General features: G+C 38.4%; 1 protein-coding gene across 1 annotated transcript in view; it reads left to right on the top strand.

The window, feature by feature from the left end:
• KCND2 (potassium voltage-gated channel subfamily D member 2) overlaps nucleotides 1-19,688 on the top strand; it is a 399,324-nt gene that overhangs the window by 52,588 nt on the left and 327,048 nt on the right. The window lies entirely within an intron of this gene.

Raw genomic sequence — 19,688 nt, 5'->3', positions numbered from 1 at the left:
ATAGATGAGTAAGACACATCTTTACTTTTAAGGCGCTCACAGCTGGCATGAGGGGTCTTTGCAAAGTTGACAGAAAAAATGCTTATTTTGAAAATGTGCATTGATTCCAAAAATTTTCACAAAAAAAGCAAGCATATTTTAAAATCATTCCCTCTGAACTTTCGAAGTACCCTTATATATCCCTGATTAAGCAACAGGCCCAGTAAATAGTTTATTGTGAGATAAAATAGCAGTCCAAAGCAATGAATGGTCAGCATTATCAATGAGAGAACACATCACAGGGAAGAAAAATTTTGATCTGAAAGTGAGACTTGAAACAGGACCTAAAGACAAATGAACAGACACGCTGTTTCCTTCAGACACAGCAAAAACACAGGGTAGAATCTCATGCAGGTTTTTCTGAGAGAGTTTGCAGAATCAGGAGCCCGTGCTGCAGGTGCCTGGCATTTTAGGTGAATTTGTTTAAAAAGCACTACAATTTGAGAAATGCGTGGTTAGTTGGTTTGCTTGGACCTATGTCAACATACCTGGCTGTAGTATTTATTGGAGGGTACACATGTCCTCCAGTGAAGTATTATGATGGAGACTTCTATCCACCCACCAGGCCACAATGACAGGCCTGGGTCAGCCTGGAGCCACGAGCTTCAAGCTCCTTCCTGATCTCCCCTGTGACGGGTAGAGGCCTGAGCACTGGCAGCAGCTGCTGCAGCATTTCCCAGGCCATTAGCAGGGAGCCAGATCTGAAGTGGAGCAGCCAAAACTAGAACTGTTGTCCATGTACCATGCAGGCATCCCAGAGGGCTACTTCACCGTCTGTGTGGCAATACGCGGTCCCAGGCCAGTTTCTCAGCATCTGCGTCTTGCCACTCCATTTCTCTTCTTTTAAAACTCGGCAGCATCTGTGTCAAACAGTTATCTCAAAAATGAAAATGTCTTTTATTTTTACAATAAAAATTAAAAAGAACTTTATAAAAAAGTATTTATAAAAAAAAACTAATAAATCATTAAGCTTGCATCTGCTATCTTTAAAGGCAGGTAGTATAAGTCTTCCATTTAAGAAAATAGGCATCAGTTTCATTGAGTAAGTGTAGTTTATTTTGTCAACCAGTTTGTTTGATTACAGTATTTCATGCTAATGTATAGTTAAGGCTGTGAAGTTTAAGCTTCATAATTTGAAGTAAAAAGTGAGGGTTCTCAAAACCATTTTCCTACATTTCTTTTGCCTTATAATAAAGTATGCATCAAGAACATCAACCAGCATAGCAGGAATTCTATGTAATCAATATTGGACTAGTTCATATTACTAAGATCTTGGATTCCATACTTTCTGATTTGTTTTGAAATGTATAGGTTTAACAGTGCGAAAGTGGTGAGATTTTGCATTTAATTTTCTGATTTTTTGTGAGGCAGTCAAGCACACAGTAATGATGAAAAGTTGATAAAGATTGTTTCAACACAATAATTACTTCGGAAGCAAGTTTAGAGGCAACCCTGTGAATTTTTAATCGGTGTGTTGGGTTGCAGAATGTTTATGCTTTCAGCATGCTCCTGTTTCTACTTCAGCTCCCTGGCCAATTTTATCTGAAGGACAACTTTCTATTCCCATAATAGCCCGTGCCTTAGCACCTGTTAACATTCATTGCAAGCAAAATAAAGTTCTAAATCTTACATTGTGTTTCCAGTGATAGTGGTATTTTGACAAATACTGATTTAAGCAGTTTACACACAGGTCCCTTGGATGCTTTTATTCATGAAGTTACTTATTAACCATAAAATTCTAAAAAATGAAAACAATCTGAAACTAGCATATAGCCTTATTCCTATTAAATATTATTTAGTGTAAGTTAGTAAGTGCAATAATTGAGCTAGAGATGTCAGTTTATTATTGACATGTGAGAATGACATTGGCTTTTTTCTTTTTAAAAATTTTACTTTTACTGATGTTTATGTAGTTGATTAGGGTGGGAAGGGTCCAGGATCAGGGGAAAATGGGTGAGACTTTTGTTTCTACATTTTCTTTTTCTTCTTCCTGCATCTTGGAGAAAGAGAGAGACAAGGAGAGAAACCACAGCCAGCCTCCCATCTGCCTCAACACCATGGCACGGGAATGACCACCCAGTGTCATCCGAAAGTCCCGGATGCGGAGCCTGCCTCAAGGGTTCTGCTCAGATGGTTTCGATAGTTCTGAAGTGCTGTCCATCTTGTAGATGCAAGCATGAGCCTATGTTTCCAGGGTCCATTGGTTGACACAGTCCACCTCTAAGTCCGTCTGTTCATATATTTGCTATCATGCTTCGCTGTGGTAGTTGATCAATTTGTTCTGCCCTTCTTCCTCTGCTGTGGTACCAGGTGTGTTCTGCAGGCTTCAATGGTCTGACATATCCTGCATGTGCCTCTGGGTATGCTGTCCGCTGCTCCATCAAAGCTACTGAGGAGGCCCAGTTCAATGTTAGTTTTTTTCTTATAAAATATACAGAATTATTATTCATGTATGAAATTATTATATAATTTAATTATCTACATTTATTTTTTTCATTTAGAGTATTTATTTATTTTAAACATATTTTTATTGCATTTCATTTTTTTAAATTAATTACATTGCATTATGTGATACATTTTTTATACACTGGGATTCCCCCCCGCCCCTCCCCACACCCTCCCCCCACAGCGGATTGCTCCACCTTGTTGCATTTCCATAGTTCAAATTCAGTTGACATTCTTTCATTGGAGGTATTTACCAAGCATAAAGTCCAGCATCTTATTGTCCTGGTAAGTTCAATGGTTTCTTGGTGAGACCATCTCTGGTCTGAAGGTAGAGCTGGCATAGCTCTACCTTCCCAATCAATTAAAAACCCCAACACAATATTTCCAACCATTTACAACATTGTGGCATTAATTGACATGGTATTGATTAACCAATATGTTAATAGGAAAATGCAGGTTCTCAACCACAACCTGTGACTTCTTCATAGACGGCTGAATAGCAATCTAAGCCATTTTAAGGTGTATAGAACACGGTTGAATATAAACCAAAATTGAAATGTCTATAATTTAATTATCTACATTTCTAAAGCCATTAGATATCATGTTACATATTTGAATCTCATTTTGTTATATTTTATATTATACTTAATTTTGTACTATAAAATGATTACATAACATAACTTAGATTGTAACTTGTAGGTAATATATATCCTTTCCTTAAAATGTCCTCATTAAGTTGAATATTCTCAAAAATAAAAAATGCGCTCACACACACATACACAAACACAACCCACATTTCCATTTAGAATCGTCATATGCTCTCTCTATGCCCCTGAGTGTACTGGCCACAGACACTGTGAGGAAGCTGGCAGTAAAACTGGCACTGTGATTTAATGACATTATTTATTGGCTTTTGTTCAGAGGTCAGGTGCTTAGGTTCAGAGTTGTCGACGTTATAAAATTTATCTCTAAAGCTGAGATAAATGTAGACCCAGGAGGCGATTGCCTTTATTGTGTGATTTGACATGTTCCAAAAATTTCCATGCTGAAATAATATATCTCCTGTAGTCCTTCATAGACCCTGCCAGCTCCTGGCACTATATTCTCTGCCATTTTCTATAACAGTTATTATTAACCTTGTCTGAATCACAGACCTCTTTTGAGAATTTGAAGACAGCAATCAACATACTCCTGTCCCAAAAACATACATGTGATAGTCACCAAAAGTTGCATAGAGTTCCATGAGTTGAATGGCTGTCTTTACCCATACGCAAGGCCACCATGGCCCAGGTACGATGTTTACCTGCAAGACTTAGGGCTCACCTGCTGTCTTGATAGCAAGACCTGTTACACAGTTTTGTTTAATTTCTCTTTTATGTCATACATTTTAGTCTCATAGTTAGGTTCTTCAAGAATTGAAACATGTGAGTGAAAACTGAATTATAATAAAACTGAAATAAATCTACAATTTAGATTATTTAGATAAAATGTTGCATTTCTTAAATGATATTATTTACCATAAACTCTATTGCAGATGCTATGTTTTATCTTTAATCCTAAAAGATACATTGTTGCTGACACATGCTATTTAGTTAGGCCTACAATGGTTGTGTCTGAAGGTACACATGAGTTGTTTTTTCTTGTTAGTATTGCCTAACAACAATATAAAGCCTGTTAATACAATTGATACCACATTTGCATTTATTAGCTTTGTAAGTGAACTAAGGATGATTTAAAGTATATAGGAGACTGGGAATAGCTTGTATGTGCGTTTCTTTGCTGACTTTTGTAAGGAACATTGATTTAGAGATACAGGGATTCTGGAATCATGATGTTAAATGATAATTATATAAGTTAAAGTATGTCTGACTTCAAAGATACCATATGTAGGAGTGGGAAATGTATTCCAGATGATTTTTATAATAGAACTGGGATAATTTTAAGAAAGGGATTGAGCAAGCAGTAATTGTCAACATTTACTAATGAATTCTGAGAATTCATAGAGACATCCTTTTAGAATATTGGAGGGGAGAGGAAGTTAGGGGTGGAGGTAAGGAAAATCCCAGAGCCTGTAGAATTATTCTAAAATATTTTTTAAAAGTTAAAAAAGAGAACTAGATCCCACCGTTACAAAGGATTTGTTTATCTTCAAAGGAGATTGAGAGGTATGAAAATGATTTTTTTTTAACCTGTTGATTCACTCCGGAAATTCCCGCAATAGCTAGGATGGAATCAGAAACTCCATCATTGGTTTCTCATGTGGGTGGGAGAATTCCAGTACATGGACTGTCAGTAAAGGGAATGGTGGATACGTGTTTGGATCCAAAGCAGGGAGGACTTGGGCTCAGCCCAGGGTCTCAGGATAGGTGTGCAGGCATCCCAAGGGCTAGCTCAGTCTCCTGTGAGGCAACAGCTGCCTGTCTCCTTCCTCAGCTATTGCTATAAATGCTTGAGCTATTGTGTTACAAGGGCAAAGAATGTAACACAAATCCTGAGAAATCTGCCTTTGTTACTCCCTCTGTGAAAATGACGAAAGAAGGAATTAAGACTGTGATGATGTGGCCCAGAGCCTCGGTCTTTAACCATGTATTAATTCCATAATTTAGATATACTTTTTTCCAGTGTCAACCAGAGGATGGAGTGGAAGAACGGGATTTGAGGAGCCTGGGAATGGGGTCAAGGTGTTATGCAGTAGGTTTATTTCCTGAATGGAAGGCTTTTTATTCAGTTTTGAATGAATGCATGCAAGAGGTGGTAGTTAGTGACTACGTATAAGGTGGTAGGAAAAAAGATCCAGAAAACCTTCTAGGATTCCGATGTGAATGCCTTGGATAACGCTGGCATCTGAGACAGAAAATGAGAATGTATAATGATCATTGTTGAACATGCCTGATCGGTATCTAGCAGACCACGGAAACTGCGGGTCTATGGCTGAAGCAAGGCGTTGGAGCTAGGGATTAGCAAGGATCATGGCGCACTGACTCCAGAGAGCATTTGAGAAATTCTTGGCAAGTCCATGAGATCACATTGTGTAAATCTAGATTAAATTCTAAAACTCTGCTATCCTTTTCGTGGAATTGATGTTTTTCGCTGAGGCTGCAAAGAAGTCATCGATAACGGCGCCTTAGCTAAATAGAGGCACTGATACTGAACTATCGTATTTTTCATCCTTGTATACTTCCTCTTTGAAAATAAGTTTTCACTTATGAATATGGAAGCAGCAAAAGATATGATTTTTATTCAGTCAGAATCTAGGACTTTCATAGTTTTGTGTATGGTGTGATGTAATGGGAAGGATGGGTATAGTGTAACCATCCTTTCCCAGCTGTATACCTAAAATATGACAGTGTTCTCCTCTCTCACAGTATAGGTGCAGGAGAATGAAGCAGCAGGTGTGGTACCCAACTCTGTCTTAAGGCAACCGTTTTAAACACAAAATTGCAAGGCCATGTCATTCTTTAACTGTTTTTTTTTTGAAAATATTTTGATGACAGAGATGCTATTTATGTAACAAGTATATTGCTCATTTTCAATTTATTAATTTAAAAATTATTGTGATTGATTTGGAAGTGGCTTTAACTCGAGTTCTAAAAGCAATAAACAACTCAGTCTGGGTCTGACACACTGCTCGCCACAGATGAAGTTGCCACTTAGGATGCTAGCATTTCTTATCAAAGCTTGGCTACTCTGGTTCCCACCATCTTCCCTGCTAAGGCACCTGGGTAGGACCCTACAATGGCCACATGCAGGATCCCTGCTGTCCATACCGGAGACTCCATGCTCATGCAGGTGCTGACCCCTGGTTCCTAGCTCAGGCTCCGTCCTAACTACGGGAGTTCATGGGGAAGTGAACCAACCATTGGAAGATCTCTTCCTTGCCCTTTTGTCCCACTCTTCTGCCATTCAACTTAATTAATGAAGTCGTAAATTATAAAATGTGTCAACCATTTATTGAGAATTGTTTCTAGAAAAAGATGAGATCCTTAGCACACAGAGTCATGTAACTAAGTAGAATCTTACAGGATGGAGCCAAAGAATTTATAAGAAGTTTGTTTTTTTTAAATTTTGATTGCTTTCAAAATCTTTAAAGAAAATATTTGATATAAAAGATACAGTACTTGAACTATTGTACTCTTTAATTTTGCCAAAGATTCAAAGATATGTTCAAGTGAATAATATTAACATTTATGAGAAGTGAGGTAATTATTAAGTCAATGTCCTTGAAAGTTTATTCTCATTGAATTTTCAGTTCAAAAAACATAAGTGTCTCCTTCTCTCCCTGGCTTGTTTTCTATTAGAGTTCTCTAACATAGAATATGAATATAATCCATAAGTAGAAATAATGATTTTGTCATCTTTTAATATTGGTTAGTATTTCTGAGGAATTTTCACAGAATATAAAGCAGCAAAAGATACTAATTTCTGAATCTTCCATACATTTTTTTTGTAAATCATAACACTTCTAGTATTTGAGTGAGTTTACATAATTGTTATGCTAAATACACAGAATACTGGATAAACTTTTGTTTTTCCTGAATTTTTATAGTAAGTGCATTTAAAATGTTGTATTTACCCAGCACATGAGCTTGGTGGCTTAAGTCCTTGCCTTGCACACGCCTGGATCTCAGTGGGAGTCGGTTCATATCCCAGCTGCTCTACTTCCCTTCCATCTCCCTGCTTGGGGCCAGTAGAGGATGGTCAAATGCCTTAGGACGCCGAACCCATGTGGGAGACCTGAAAGAAGCTCCTGGCTCCTGGCTTCGGATTGGCTCAGCTCTGGCCATTGTGGCCAGCTGGAGAGAGAACCAGTCTCTCCTTTCTGTATATCTGACTTTCTGATAATAATAAACATTTAAAAAGAACTTGGTGAGGCAATATTTGTTAAAAATATTGTTTTTAGAAGAGTGGACCTTTTGGATATGAAATAACTCATTTGGATAAGAAAAAGCTATTAGGGAGTAAATATCAGTCTCAGTGGGGGTGTGGATTCAGATTTCTGTGTGTTACCCATGATCTGAAGGAGGGCACTGAATTCTTTATGCCAGCTGCGCACGGTAAGTGCTGTAATGGAAAACTACTGAGATGTTATATGCTCCCTGAACATAAGGAACACCATCCCTGGTGATTATATAATTACAGAGTTTTTTACCAAGTCATGAAATAATATGTATTCTCTTAGATCTTCCTTTAACATCTTATAAACTATAATTACATTGCTGAGGGTAAAGAGGCTCTAAGAATAATGGCTGCTATTAAACATTCTCTTTATAAATATAACATTGAAAGACTTTGGAAAGGGAACTCTAAATCAGATCAATATTTTGAATGACTGTAAGTCCTGCAATAGTGTATGATTTCAATAGGTGAGAAATGAGATGATCATAAATTTGAAATGTTACCATGACTTATTGAAAACACAGTTGGTCTGTGATTGGACCTGTATATCAGAGTGTAATCAGACATGGAATTTTGGGAAGCCGTTGTATTGGCTAAATCAAGAAGTGTAAGATGGGAACAGGAAAACAGCCATAATGTCCATTTCCTTGTCCTTTCTTGTTGTCAGCTCTTGTTAGGCTTGTCGTCTGTGTTATCTGGCATGAACCAAAGATCTAATACAAAATAGGAACTTCCTCTAGCACTCTCATTTTCCTTCTGTATTCTTTTATTTTGGCTAAACTCTCAGACTTCTAGAGATCCATGTATATTTGTTCTTTTCTGATGCCCAGGCTACTTAGCAGTGCTGGGGGAAGATCCACGTAACCATATGGAATATCACTTAAAAGTTAAGATTCTCATCTAAGCTTATCGACAGTGCTTTGCATTTATTTTCTTTGTAGTAACTTGTTAATTTTCTCATCATCTGCATTTCATCAAGATCTTTTAGACCTATGACAGTAAGTCTATCTTTTTCCAGGTTGACTTTATCCCTAATTTAGTCTTTTGCCAAATAACTACTTGAAATTATCAAAATAGCCAACATTTACTGAGGAAGTGAAACCAGAAATTAAAATTGGTGCTTAACATTCTTATTTACTTCTAACAATACTGAAAGTTAGACGTTGTTGTTCAATTATTAAAATGATAAAACTAAATATAAATGTACTAAGCAGCTGAAACACAAGATTCAGACTCAGAGTCAAATATGTCTGTTGTAATGTGCACTCCCATTTTATAATATTCCTAAGCGCTTTCACTCCTCGGTCTAAGTACTAGTTTAAATCTTCCTTAAGAACACTTGCCTGTGTAAGAACCTGAATTTAACTCACTCATCCATTCACTCATTCATAAATGCACGTAAGTAATGGTCTAAAATTATTATAAATAAAATATTTTTAGCACTATGAGATTTAAAAAAGTAATTTTAATTGCACTCCAATAATGAAGTCAATAAATGTTTCCTGAATACCATTTTGCAAGTGCTGATGTAACAAAGTATTAGAAGGAATGACTTTAATACCAAACATGTTTCTCACTAGTCTCGAGAGCACAAGTGTAAGAGCAGGGTGCCTGCGGTTTTGTTTATTCCTGAGACGTCACACCGGTGTCTATTCCTTCCCGTTAATGATGCAAATTCTATTTGAGTACAGGTATGCCTTTGTGATTTCTCTTGACTTTGATTCCCTTTGCCTGTTTCTGTCAGGTTAGGGGTTACATCCTCCAGTGATAAATTCTTGGGCAACACATTTCAGTCTCTAACTGGCAGCAAGTATGATCATTGTCTTTGGTGAGTTTAAAAAAAATCTTGTGAATGTTGAGGAAATGTAAAAATAATACAGTATAGGAAAAGGGTATTCTGATACATTTGCTGGGGATAAAAGGAGCTATAAATTTTAACTGGATGGATGAATAGATATAAGCGTAAACTTCAATACAGAGAATACAATGTTATGATAAAGGGAAAAAACTAAGTAAAAATGCATGCAAATCAATTAGCAAGGTGTGTATGTCAGGCTAAAAAAATAGATTAGGAAAATGGTGATGGCCTGCAGAAAATCCTTTCAAAATTGACATTGGCATACTCTGTCATATTAGAAAGATTTTTCTTCCTCTTTTCCCAACAGAGACTCGGGTGTTGTTTTTAAGGTCAGCACATAAATCTGAACTGGAGTCACTCAGACTTAAAATGCAGAGAATGACAGATGGGTTATATGATGACTGCTTTCTCTTACCCTCAGTTCAGACTTTTCATGTTGTTACCTCAGTGATTTCAGTTCTAGGTTCTATTTTCCTGTCGAACTTCTTCTCATTCTTTCTCCAAACTTGTGCTAGTTCTAGTTCAACAGTGCTCATAATATGAAGACCCTTTGTGCAAGTTCTCACTTACACCCACTCGTGACTATATCTGGTCTAAAAGGCTCTGTCAGACTCTCTTCATTATCCCAAGGGTTTGGCGTAGGCCACCTTCAAGTTCAACTACTATAGATATCAGCCTTGCTGGCGTGGTGGCCTCATTGGCTAGCTCTCCCCTCTGCAAGCACTGGGAAACCCACCTATGTGCTGGTTTGTATCCTAACTGCTCCATTATCCATCTACCTCCCTGCTTGTGACCTAGGAAAGCAGTGGAGGATGGCTCAAAACCTGGGGCACTCCCGTAGAAGACCCAGAGAGAGCTCCTGGCTCCTGGTTATAGATTGGATCGGCTCCTGGTTATAGATTGGTCATCTGGGGGGGAAACCAGCAGATGTAAGATCTCTGTGTAAATCTGCCTTTCCAATAAAAGTATTTTAAAAAATAAATGAACCAGCCTTAGATGTCTAACTATGTGAAGAAAACATTCTGCAAAACAGATGATAATAAAATGTCTTGCATAGGTTTTCAGATAATTTTTGTAAATTTTGTCTTTGTAACTGATAGCAAAGACTCCATTTGCTACCGGCTACACTAACCCGCATTGAATAGTGGATGCAATAGACACAGATATTGATTAACAACATCAGAAGCTGCTCTGTGGCACACATCAAATACTTCAAGAGAAAGAGGCTCCCAGGCCACAGGTCACAGTCATTGATCTAGAGCTTAATCCCTTCCATTGTGTTTTAGGAGGATTAGTAGGAGCGGTAGTTTATGAGTTGGAATGTTAGGACATGATTCCCAGAGTGTCGCCTAATGGGAGCAGATTGTGCTCTGTAAGATGCCTACCTTATGAATGCAAAGTTTAGGCAGTATTCTGCACTATGTGCATAAATATTTTCCTCAGCTGCCTACCGAAGAAGGGTCCCATTATCTCTCCTTAACAACACACATTCTGTATATTACAAGTAATTAAGGCAATATGCCAGAGGAAGGAAGGTTTTACAGTTGCCACTCTGGTGACCCTTGACCTGTTCAATGCACCATAACATACATCATTAATACAAGCCCACAACACTGAGCAACACCTGCAGAAAATACAGACATTAGAGACCATTCATATCTGAGTCTAAATAATTTTTTAAAAATCTCCAGTGACATCTCATTTTGTATAAATATTAGGGCATATTTTATTCCAATTGTTTTCTTATCTTTTTCATAAAAAGAATTAGTTACTTTACAATCAAGAGGCAAACATAGAAACTTCTCCTTTGAAAATGAAAAAAAATGATTGTTGTGGGTGTGAGTTCATTCACTGTAAACTCTGTTACCATAGGATCTAAGTGTGGAGATTGGTACTGCTGGGTAGCCTTTTCTTAGCGGTGAGAATGTAACTCCCCATGCAACACTCTGGTTAGGCTCCCAAGAAAGATGCCCATCATGAACTCATTGTAACGGTGGGTAACTCCAGTGAAATATGTTCCTTTTTTGTTTAGATTTTATTTATTTATTTTTATTAGAAAGTCAGAGAGGAGGAGAGACAGAGGAAGATCTTCCTTCTGATGGTTCACTCCCCAAGTGAGCGCAACGGCCAGAGCTGAGCCAGTCTGAAGCCAGGAAGCCAGGAGCTTCTTCTGGATCTCCCATGTGGGTGCAGGTCCCAAAGCTTTGGGTTGTCCTCGACTGCTTTCCCAGGCCACAAGCAGGGAGCTGGATGGATAGGGGCCTGCCGGGATTAGAACTGGTGCCCATATGGGATCCTGGCACATTCAAGGCAAGGACTTTAGTCACTATGCTATAGTGCCGGGCCCGAAATATGTTACTTAATGATCTTAGTTTTGTACCAAGTCTCAGTTTTTGAAGATATAAAGAAAAGATGCACATGCCTTTGGCCTAGGAGTTTCATGAGGTCATGCTTTTCCTTTATAAATTCTCTTATCAAAGTGTTCTAATGAACTCCTATGATTGGTAGGGTTCAGCAAAGCCAAACTTGATCTCCATTTGCCCTTACTTTATTGTATTTCATTTGCTGTGTTCTTAGCACAATGTGCCATACTTCAATCTTTGATCTGGAAGCTTTGGAAATACTATTAGATTTGAAGGGTGAAACATTTAACAGATTATACCTCACATCTGTTCAAAGATTATGTCTCTATGCCGATACTATTTGACTTTGTTGCATTCACTTTGAAAGTAGACTCAGTGTTCTAAATAAATTTTTAATGATGTAACTGATTTAGATGAGTTGAGGCAGGATAAAAGTTTTTTTCCTGTTGTCATTGACCTTTTTGTTTATGAAAGGGTTTATTTATTTTTTATGGGAAAGGCAAAGGGTTGCATGGTGAGATGCAGCAGGGGGTTGCCGGAAGTGGAGGGAAGGGCGAAGGGTGAGCTTTCATTGCTGCTTCATTCCCCAAATGGCTACACTGGCTGGAGCCAAGCTCCTCAGAAGGTAACTCTGTCTAGGGCTCCCATGTGGGTGGCGGGAGACCAAGTACTTGGGCCATCCTCTGCTGCTTTTTCAAGAACACTAGAAGGAAATTAGATAGGAAACAGAACAGACATGAACTGGTGTTTAAATGGATGTTGGCCGTGAAGGTGTTGTTAACATGCTGTCCTACAATGTGTACCTCAGTTAACATCTATCTATTCTTTCTTCTTTAAAATAAGTGTGGTTTTGTCCTTGTATCTAAATATTAGGGATAACATTAAATGATTTCCAGTTTGAATGCACTAAAAGTAACAATTTAGACTAAGAAAGGGAAAAATATGGAACGTGATTTCATAACTTTCAAAAATGGAAATGGGGTTTTTATTTTCTCAAATACTTAAAACTGATCATATTCTTTTTCTGCTTTGTTATTTATGAGCATGGATCAGTAAGCAGAAAGTAAGGTTGTTTTAAAACACTGGCAGAAAATGTGTATCTTCATTTAAACCTGACTCACTGCAGATCAGATAGCTGCCCGCTCTCTGCATCCATGTGTGGTTGGCCTTTCCCTTGTTCAATCTAAGAACACAAGCTTGTTTCTCTGGCTCCAACAAGGGTGGCAGTACTTACTTAGTCCTAAAATACCCCTGTATTTTTACCCCAGAAGGATTCAAGTCATGGAATCCAAATGAATGTCATCTAAACAAAATCTTGAAACCAAAGATTGTGGTGTCCGTACACCATTCTAGCTTCACAATTCTGCTTTCTAGTTTGGGGAGGTGGGGGGAGGGTGGGGAGGCAAAGTCTGGTTTTAACTCGTTGGTGAAGGCAGTGCGGCATTACACTTTTGGAAATGAAACTGTTGCCTTCGTTTTGCCCAAAATGAGCTCAGAAATAAAATATTCAGTTGACGTTTAGTATACTGTCTACCTACATTAGAGTCAGTGAATCACCTTCCGGTGCTTGGAAGGACAGTTTGTAAAAAGCCATTGATTCCCGGATGGAGTGTGAGGTTGGAGGCATTCAGAGCCTGTGAGAAGAATGAGCAACACCACACAGTGAGTTGCATGCTAAGCATGTGGCATGAAAAGGGAAGGCCATGAAGGGAGTTAGAAAGGCAAAGGCAGAAGTGCTTAAAAAAAAGGCTCAACTGTTTCACATACTGATTTGCAATTATCGCCATTAATCCCTATTTGGCTCATTAATGTAATATGAGGATCTGGTTGAAAGTAGGTTCCAAGTTAAGTTCTAATTCTATTTAAAGATCATTATTCATCAAACTATTTAATTACCTTCAAGCAGTCTAGGTTATTTCTGTGCTGTCAGGACTGGATAGAGGATTTACAGCTCTGGGTGATCCTCTGCCTTCTGTGTGGATCCAGTAAACATCAGGGCCCTTGAGGAGTTCCTGGAACAGATACATAGGTTGAAAAAAAATTTAACAGAATCAATAATCCTTCATTTCATGTACCTATTTCAGGTTAAAAATTGTTCAAGATGATGTGCCTGGGTAAATTTGAATCTATCGCTTATTCCCATTTCAGTGCTACTTGTACAATATGAACTTTTAACTAAACCTGCAGCAAAATTGTAGAATTTTTTCCCCCAAATTATGACAGTCTAACAGTTTCTCCGGAAGTCATTTTACCTTGTTTGTTATATAGCCCAACCTTGCTCATTTAAATGTCTTTGAAAGTTGTATTTTCCCTGGTTTAAATCCAAAAAATCCTGTTGGTGTTAATCATTTGTCTGTGTGACATTTTGCAATCCTTAGACTGTTTATCTCGAGGTCAACTGAAGGTCTGAAAAGGCACCTGATGAAAAAAGGAAGGAGAAGACAGTGTTTTGTTTCCAAGGCCAGGAAAATGGTGCCTCTATGCTTACGGTCTGGCATTTAATTATATTTCCAAATAAATATATGTAAATAGAATGTGGATGCTTCAGCAAAGGACTAAGACAGAAGCAGGAAATTAATGAAGAGGCAGACTTCTCTAATAGCTCTCAGGAGCCCCAGGTTCCAGCTCCAGCTCAGTAACAACCAGATGACTGACCCTTGCAAGTCCTTTATCCTCCCTGGGTTTCAGGTCCCTCAGATGTGTATTAAGATTCCTGTAGATTCTGCCAGAGTTTCCTGAAAGTCTGTACAGAATTCTGTTCTGTAACTAGCTACACATTATAGGTTCCTATTGGAATCAGTTCAGTGATCCAATGCATTTCATCTGTGAAATGACTCACTGTATTCTCTTTTTCTGTTCAAGTGCTACTTGAAGTTTAGGTCAGGGGCTAAAAGAATTATGAAGATTGAAGCAGAGTGCTTTTCCTAGAAATGTTACAGATAGAGAAAAAAGTGATAGAGGAGAAACCAGAGAAGACATACGGTGTGTGTGTGTGTGTGTGTGTGTGTGTGTATGTATATATATATATACGTGTGTGTGTTTATAAGTTTTTGTAGTGATTCTGGTGTAAATTTCTAGTGTGTGAAATTTCTTAAACTTTGTATAACCAAAGCTGAGGTTCTGATCTTCCTATAAAATGTAACCACCTCTTAGCTCCTTCACATGATGGGCACCTCACATCCTTTTAATTCCATGACAGACATCTGGGAGTTTCCCCTTGATATCAAATTCTTCTTTACACACAACATATAATCCACTTGTTTTTATGTCCATAATACTTAGAGAAAGCATCCACGTCTTGTCGTTAACTTGCAGTAATTTCATTGTCCTAGGCACCCGACAACAGTGCCTACTCGCCACGTGCCCTGCTCAGTGATCCAATCCTGTTGTTGCTGAAACATGGCTCTATGCGGTACTTTGCTATGCAAAGCCACCCCATGATTTCCAGTCTTACGCAAAATAAAACCCCTATCTTTCCAATGGTCTGTGTGGTCCTGCCCGAGCTGTGATGCTGAGATTACAGCTGACATCTGCTTGCTGTTCTGCTGCTCCTGTGTGTCTTCTGACTCTTCTTTTGTGTACTCTACCCAGCTTCACTGGCCTTTTCTTATTTTCCTTATGCCAGAAGCACAACAGGTACTAGGTGTTTGTTTACCTGAGTTTGCTTTTCACAGATACTCACTCAGCTGACTTTCTCTCACCCTGGGAAGTCTCATCATTACCACGCTACTGCGTTCTGTGCCTGTATTTTGTTCAATGATGTATTTGAAGCACGTAACACAGTCGGTGGCATAAATATGTTGTGTGCGTATGCAGATTGATTTTGAATGCTATATTTAATCACTAGAGCTTCTCTTACACATTTCTAATCTTACCATACAGTGTTTAGTTTATAAATTCAATCCTTATATGGACTTTGTATTCCAGTTTTTAAAAAATCATCGTCAAGGGAACATCCCCCTTGCCCCACATGCCATCAACTAGTTACACTGTTGTCCAGGTTGAAAGGTAGCTTAGTTATGGCTTAATAACTGAAGTATTTTTTTCTCTTCTTGACTGTTTTAAATGAATCAATTTAGTTTATTATTTTATGATACAGTTCCATAGTTGCTAGAATTTTCCCCCTACCTCACCAAATTTCTCCCCTGCCAGGATTTCCCCTACATTATTCCAATGGTGTAGTCCTTCATAAACAGTCCTAAGTCCATCGTTCTGTTAAGTAAATCCTGACATTGCAGGTGTGGACAACAGAAGAGTCCAGCATCCACATTTACCAGTGGCATTGAGAGTCCCTTCTTTGATTTGGATGTAGAGATGCATACTGCATTGTATCTTCACATCTGGATATTATAGTTTCAATTACAGAGATACTATGTATCTCCTTAAATAAAAAGCCATAAAACAAAATCAAATCAGCAACAGGAAGAAAAATAGAAAATCTAAAGCATGAAGTTAAATAACATGCTACTGAATGATCAATATATCGCTGAGGAAGTGAAAAAGATAACCAAAAATCTTCTTGAAGAAAATAATGCTACCATATGAATGACATGTATTTGAGGAAATTAGTAAAAAAATTTTTTGAAGGAATGAAAATGAAAAAAAATACCAAAATTCATGTGATATAGCTAAAACAGTGAGAGGTACTTTTTATAACACCAGGAGCTTAAAAAAATAGAAATGTATCAAATAATCAAATGTATCTCAAGAACTTATTTAAAAAGAAAAAAATGAACGTGAAGCAAGAAATAATAAAAATCACAGCAAAAGTAAATGGAATTGAAAGTAACTTGAGGTATTTCCAGGGAAAAGCAACGGGAAGGGAAGCTGGTCAAATACACTTTCAAAGCTGAAGCATTTACAGATTATGAAGCACATGTAAGGTGTGGAATAAGCTGACATGGTGCTGAGAGGAGAATAAAGATGAAAAGAAGCAAAATACAAAAGTTCCAAGTTGGCTAGCGTTGTGACTGCATGGGAACTGGCTCAAGCCCCTGCTGTTCCAGTTCCAATCTACCTGCCTTGACAGACAGCCAAGTTGGGCCTCTCCACACACATGTAAGACCCACACGAAGCTGCTGGCTTTGGCGTGGCCCAGCTCTGACCTAAATGCCTTCTGCAGAGTGAGCTAGTGGATAGAATATCTCTATCTTTGTCTCTCTTTCTCTCTGTAACTCTTACTTTCAAAATATTTTTAAAAGATTAAAAACTACACACACACACACAAGTTAAAATATAAAATTTAGGTTGCAGGCACAGGTATAAAAAGGCAATCAAAGGTATAGCAAGATGGTGATGGAATGAATCACTCAAGGTTAACTTCACAGCTCTTAATGTGTGCATTTTATGAAAATGAGGGCAAGAGGGAAAAAGGGAGACGGAGACAAGGAAGAAATGAAGCGAAGTGAAGGTAGTGGTTGGCAATATCTGCCTGTGAGAAGCATTCTGAACCCAGAACTTTCAGGAGTGAGAAGCAAGCGTACAGAGGTAGGCTGAGGACTATGTCTGCTAGCAAGCACCAGCAGATTTCACAGTGGGTCGGGATAGGGGAACAGAAGTTTGAAAATTTCTGCCTCCATAGGGTGGAAGCAGGCGTGGCAGCCAGAGCTCCCCTCCGCTTTTCAGTTCCAACTCCGAGACAGCAGAAGAGGCAGACAGGTTTCCAGTTTCCAGTGACCCATGTTTTAGTCAGTTCCGGAACGATCCTGTCCCATGCTAATTAAGGGAAGGCAGAGCAGCGGGCCTGTGGGGAATGATTGCATAAATGAGATGAGTACTGAGATGTGTAATCCTATAATGCTTTTTGACATACATGGTTAAGGCTTGAGGAAAAAAAAGAAATGAAAAATACACCTGCAGAAAACAATAAATGAGTTTTTCAAACAATTGTACATGTTCTAAATAGAACTCTAAGGATGCTACAGAAAACTGTAGGTAAAAACAAATGTTTAAATAATAGAATATAATGTATACAACTGAAAAATGAAGTTTAGCAATTGTGCTGATTTAAATGGAAACAACATAAAAGCAGTTAACAGAAGTTTAGAAGTATTACAGAACTTTCTTAAATTATTGGAATAGAAGAAGACCACAAAAGGTGTTGAGACTTTCCCAGTAAATGGATTTTGACAATTATGAATTGCAGTAATGGTGATTCCAGTTGGCAAGCAAGATTAGGGTGAATCACATGAAACAACAAAAAAAGAAACTTTATGGATGAAAAATATGAGTTGTAGTGACTAACAAACAGTCAAACATGCATGGGGTACATTACGCTAAGAGTTCAGGACATTGTGACAGATTCCACTCAGTTTTTGAGACAGAGACATAAGACATGGTGGGTGTATTACATATAACTGCATTCTAACTAGCTTTTAAGTTCCTTTATTTTCATGTGTTCTTTCTACACCAAATTAAATCTTTTGGAACAATTTAGCCATTTGTTGCCCTTACTTGAGACTTAGCTACCAAAAGCTTATAATGACTTAAAAGCAGACACATTACTTTGGAGCACCATAGATCACTTGTGCCTTGGAGATATTAGCCATAAAAAAATTCTCTTCCAATGAGGCAGCAAGCTCATCAGTATGGATATAGCCCTGAGAGTGGAAGGCTTGGGATTCCTTATCTCCATGGTAATAGGTAGCACATGGGGATGGAAACAGTGGTGGGACCACAGGAAGAGCAGGGTCTATGGAAGGGCCTAGGCTCAGGTCCCCAGTGTGTGCCCAGGTGTTCAGAAACTGGAGACAGGTGCATGGGCAGTGCTGACTTATCCTCTTGGCCAGTTGGAGGCGATCAGGACACCAGTGAAGCAGGAAACTTATTGAAAGAATTAATTTTGTGTTTAAAATTTGAAGTAAATACTCATAGGCTATCATGGTAATCGTATAACTGTCTTGTTCTTACCCTTGATTTACAGCTTAGTGCTGCGCTGTTATTTTGAGTTACAGGGGATGTCTGTGTTTGAGGTTTTAGCATAATAAGTTTTTCAATTCTCAAGGCCCATAGTAAAGTTGTGGATATTGATACGGAAATTAAGCAGTTGCATGGTGTTTCAGGACAAACTCTTATTAGAATGCCCTGAGTACTTTGTCCTAAGCACTGCTGGAATAGACCTGCTTTGGCTGTTGCTGCCTACCCCCTGCTAGAACCTACCACATGGCAGAAAACATTAGGGTTTTTTGGTTAGGAGAGACTTGTTCTGTAGGACACCAGTTTTGTTTTGATACGCACACAGGAAGTCCTCTAAACCATAATCTACATTTATTCAAAGAACAGATTGGCCTAAATCTTTCCCACAGTCTGAGTCTATGTTATTACTATTTGACTTGGGTTGTTAGTACTTTCTGTCCTCACCTGTTAAATTGTTCAGTTTCACTCTCTTCCTCAGAATTGAACGAGACAATGCACTTGACACCTTCAAACATGGAAAGTTTCATATATAACTACGTTCATATTTACAAAATCTAAGAGAGTACGGGTTTGTCCTTGTTTAATACTTAGTACCTGCCATGAATGGTACTTTGCTTATATGCATTATCTTTTACACATGAAGTGAATCTGCTGTTGATGAGAAATGTTGAAATCACAACAGACAAAAGTGTTAAACTTAAAATAGAGGGATCAGTGTCATGCAGGCTTATGCTCACTTGTGGTGTGGCATCCCAAATGAGCACCATATCCAGTCCTGGCTGCTCCACTGCCAATCAGGCTTTTACCTTACAGCCTGGGAAGGTAGCAGAGAATGATCCAAGTCTCTGGGCCCCTGTACCGATGTGGGAGAACCAGGAGAAGCTTCTGGTTCCTGGCTTTGGATCAGCTTAGCTCTGGCCAGTATGGCCATTTGGGGAGTGAACCAGTGGATGGAAGTCTTCTCTCTCTCTCTCTCTCTCTCTCTCTCTCTCTCTCTCTGACTCTGACTCTTTCTCTCTCTCTCTCTCTCTCTCTCTCTCTGTGTGTGTGTGTGTTTCTTCTCATTGTAATTCTGACTATGCAATAAAAAGTTGAAGTATTGTAGAGTTTAGGATTCAAATCCAGAACTGCCAAGTTATTTTCTGGGACTTTATGAGAAGGAGTCATGAGAG

This window comes from Ochotona princeps, chromosome 25 (genome assembly GCF_030435755.1).
Source record: "Ochotona princeps isolate mOchPri1 chromosome 25, mOchPri1.hap1, whole genome shotgun sequence".
Classification (NCBI taxonomy): domain Eukaryota; kingdom Metazoa; phylum Chordata; class Mammalia; order Lagomorpha; family Ochotonidae; genus Ochotona; species Ochotona princeps.
Note: the sequence above shows the minus strand (reverse complement) of the source record. Positions and strands in the feature narration are given on the sequence as shown.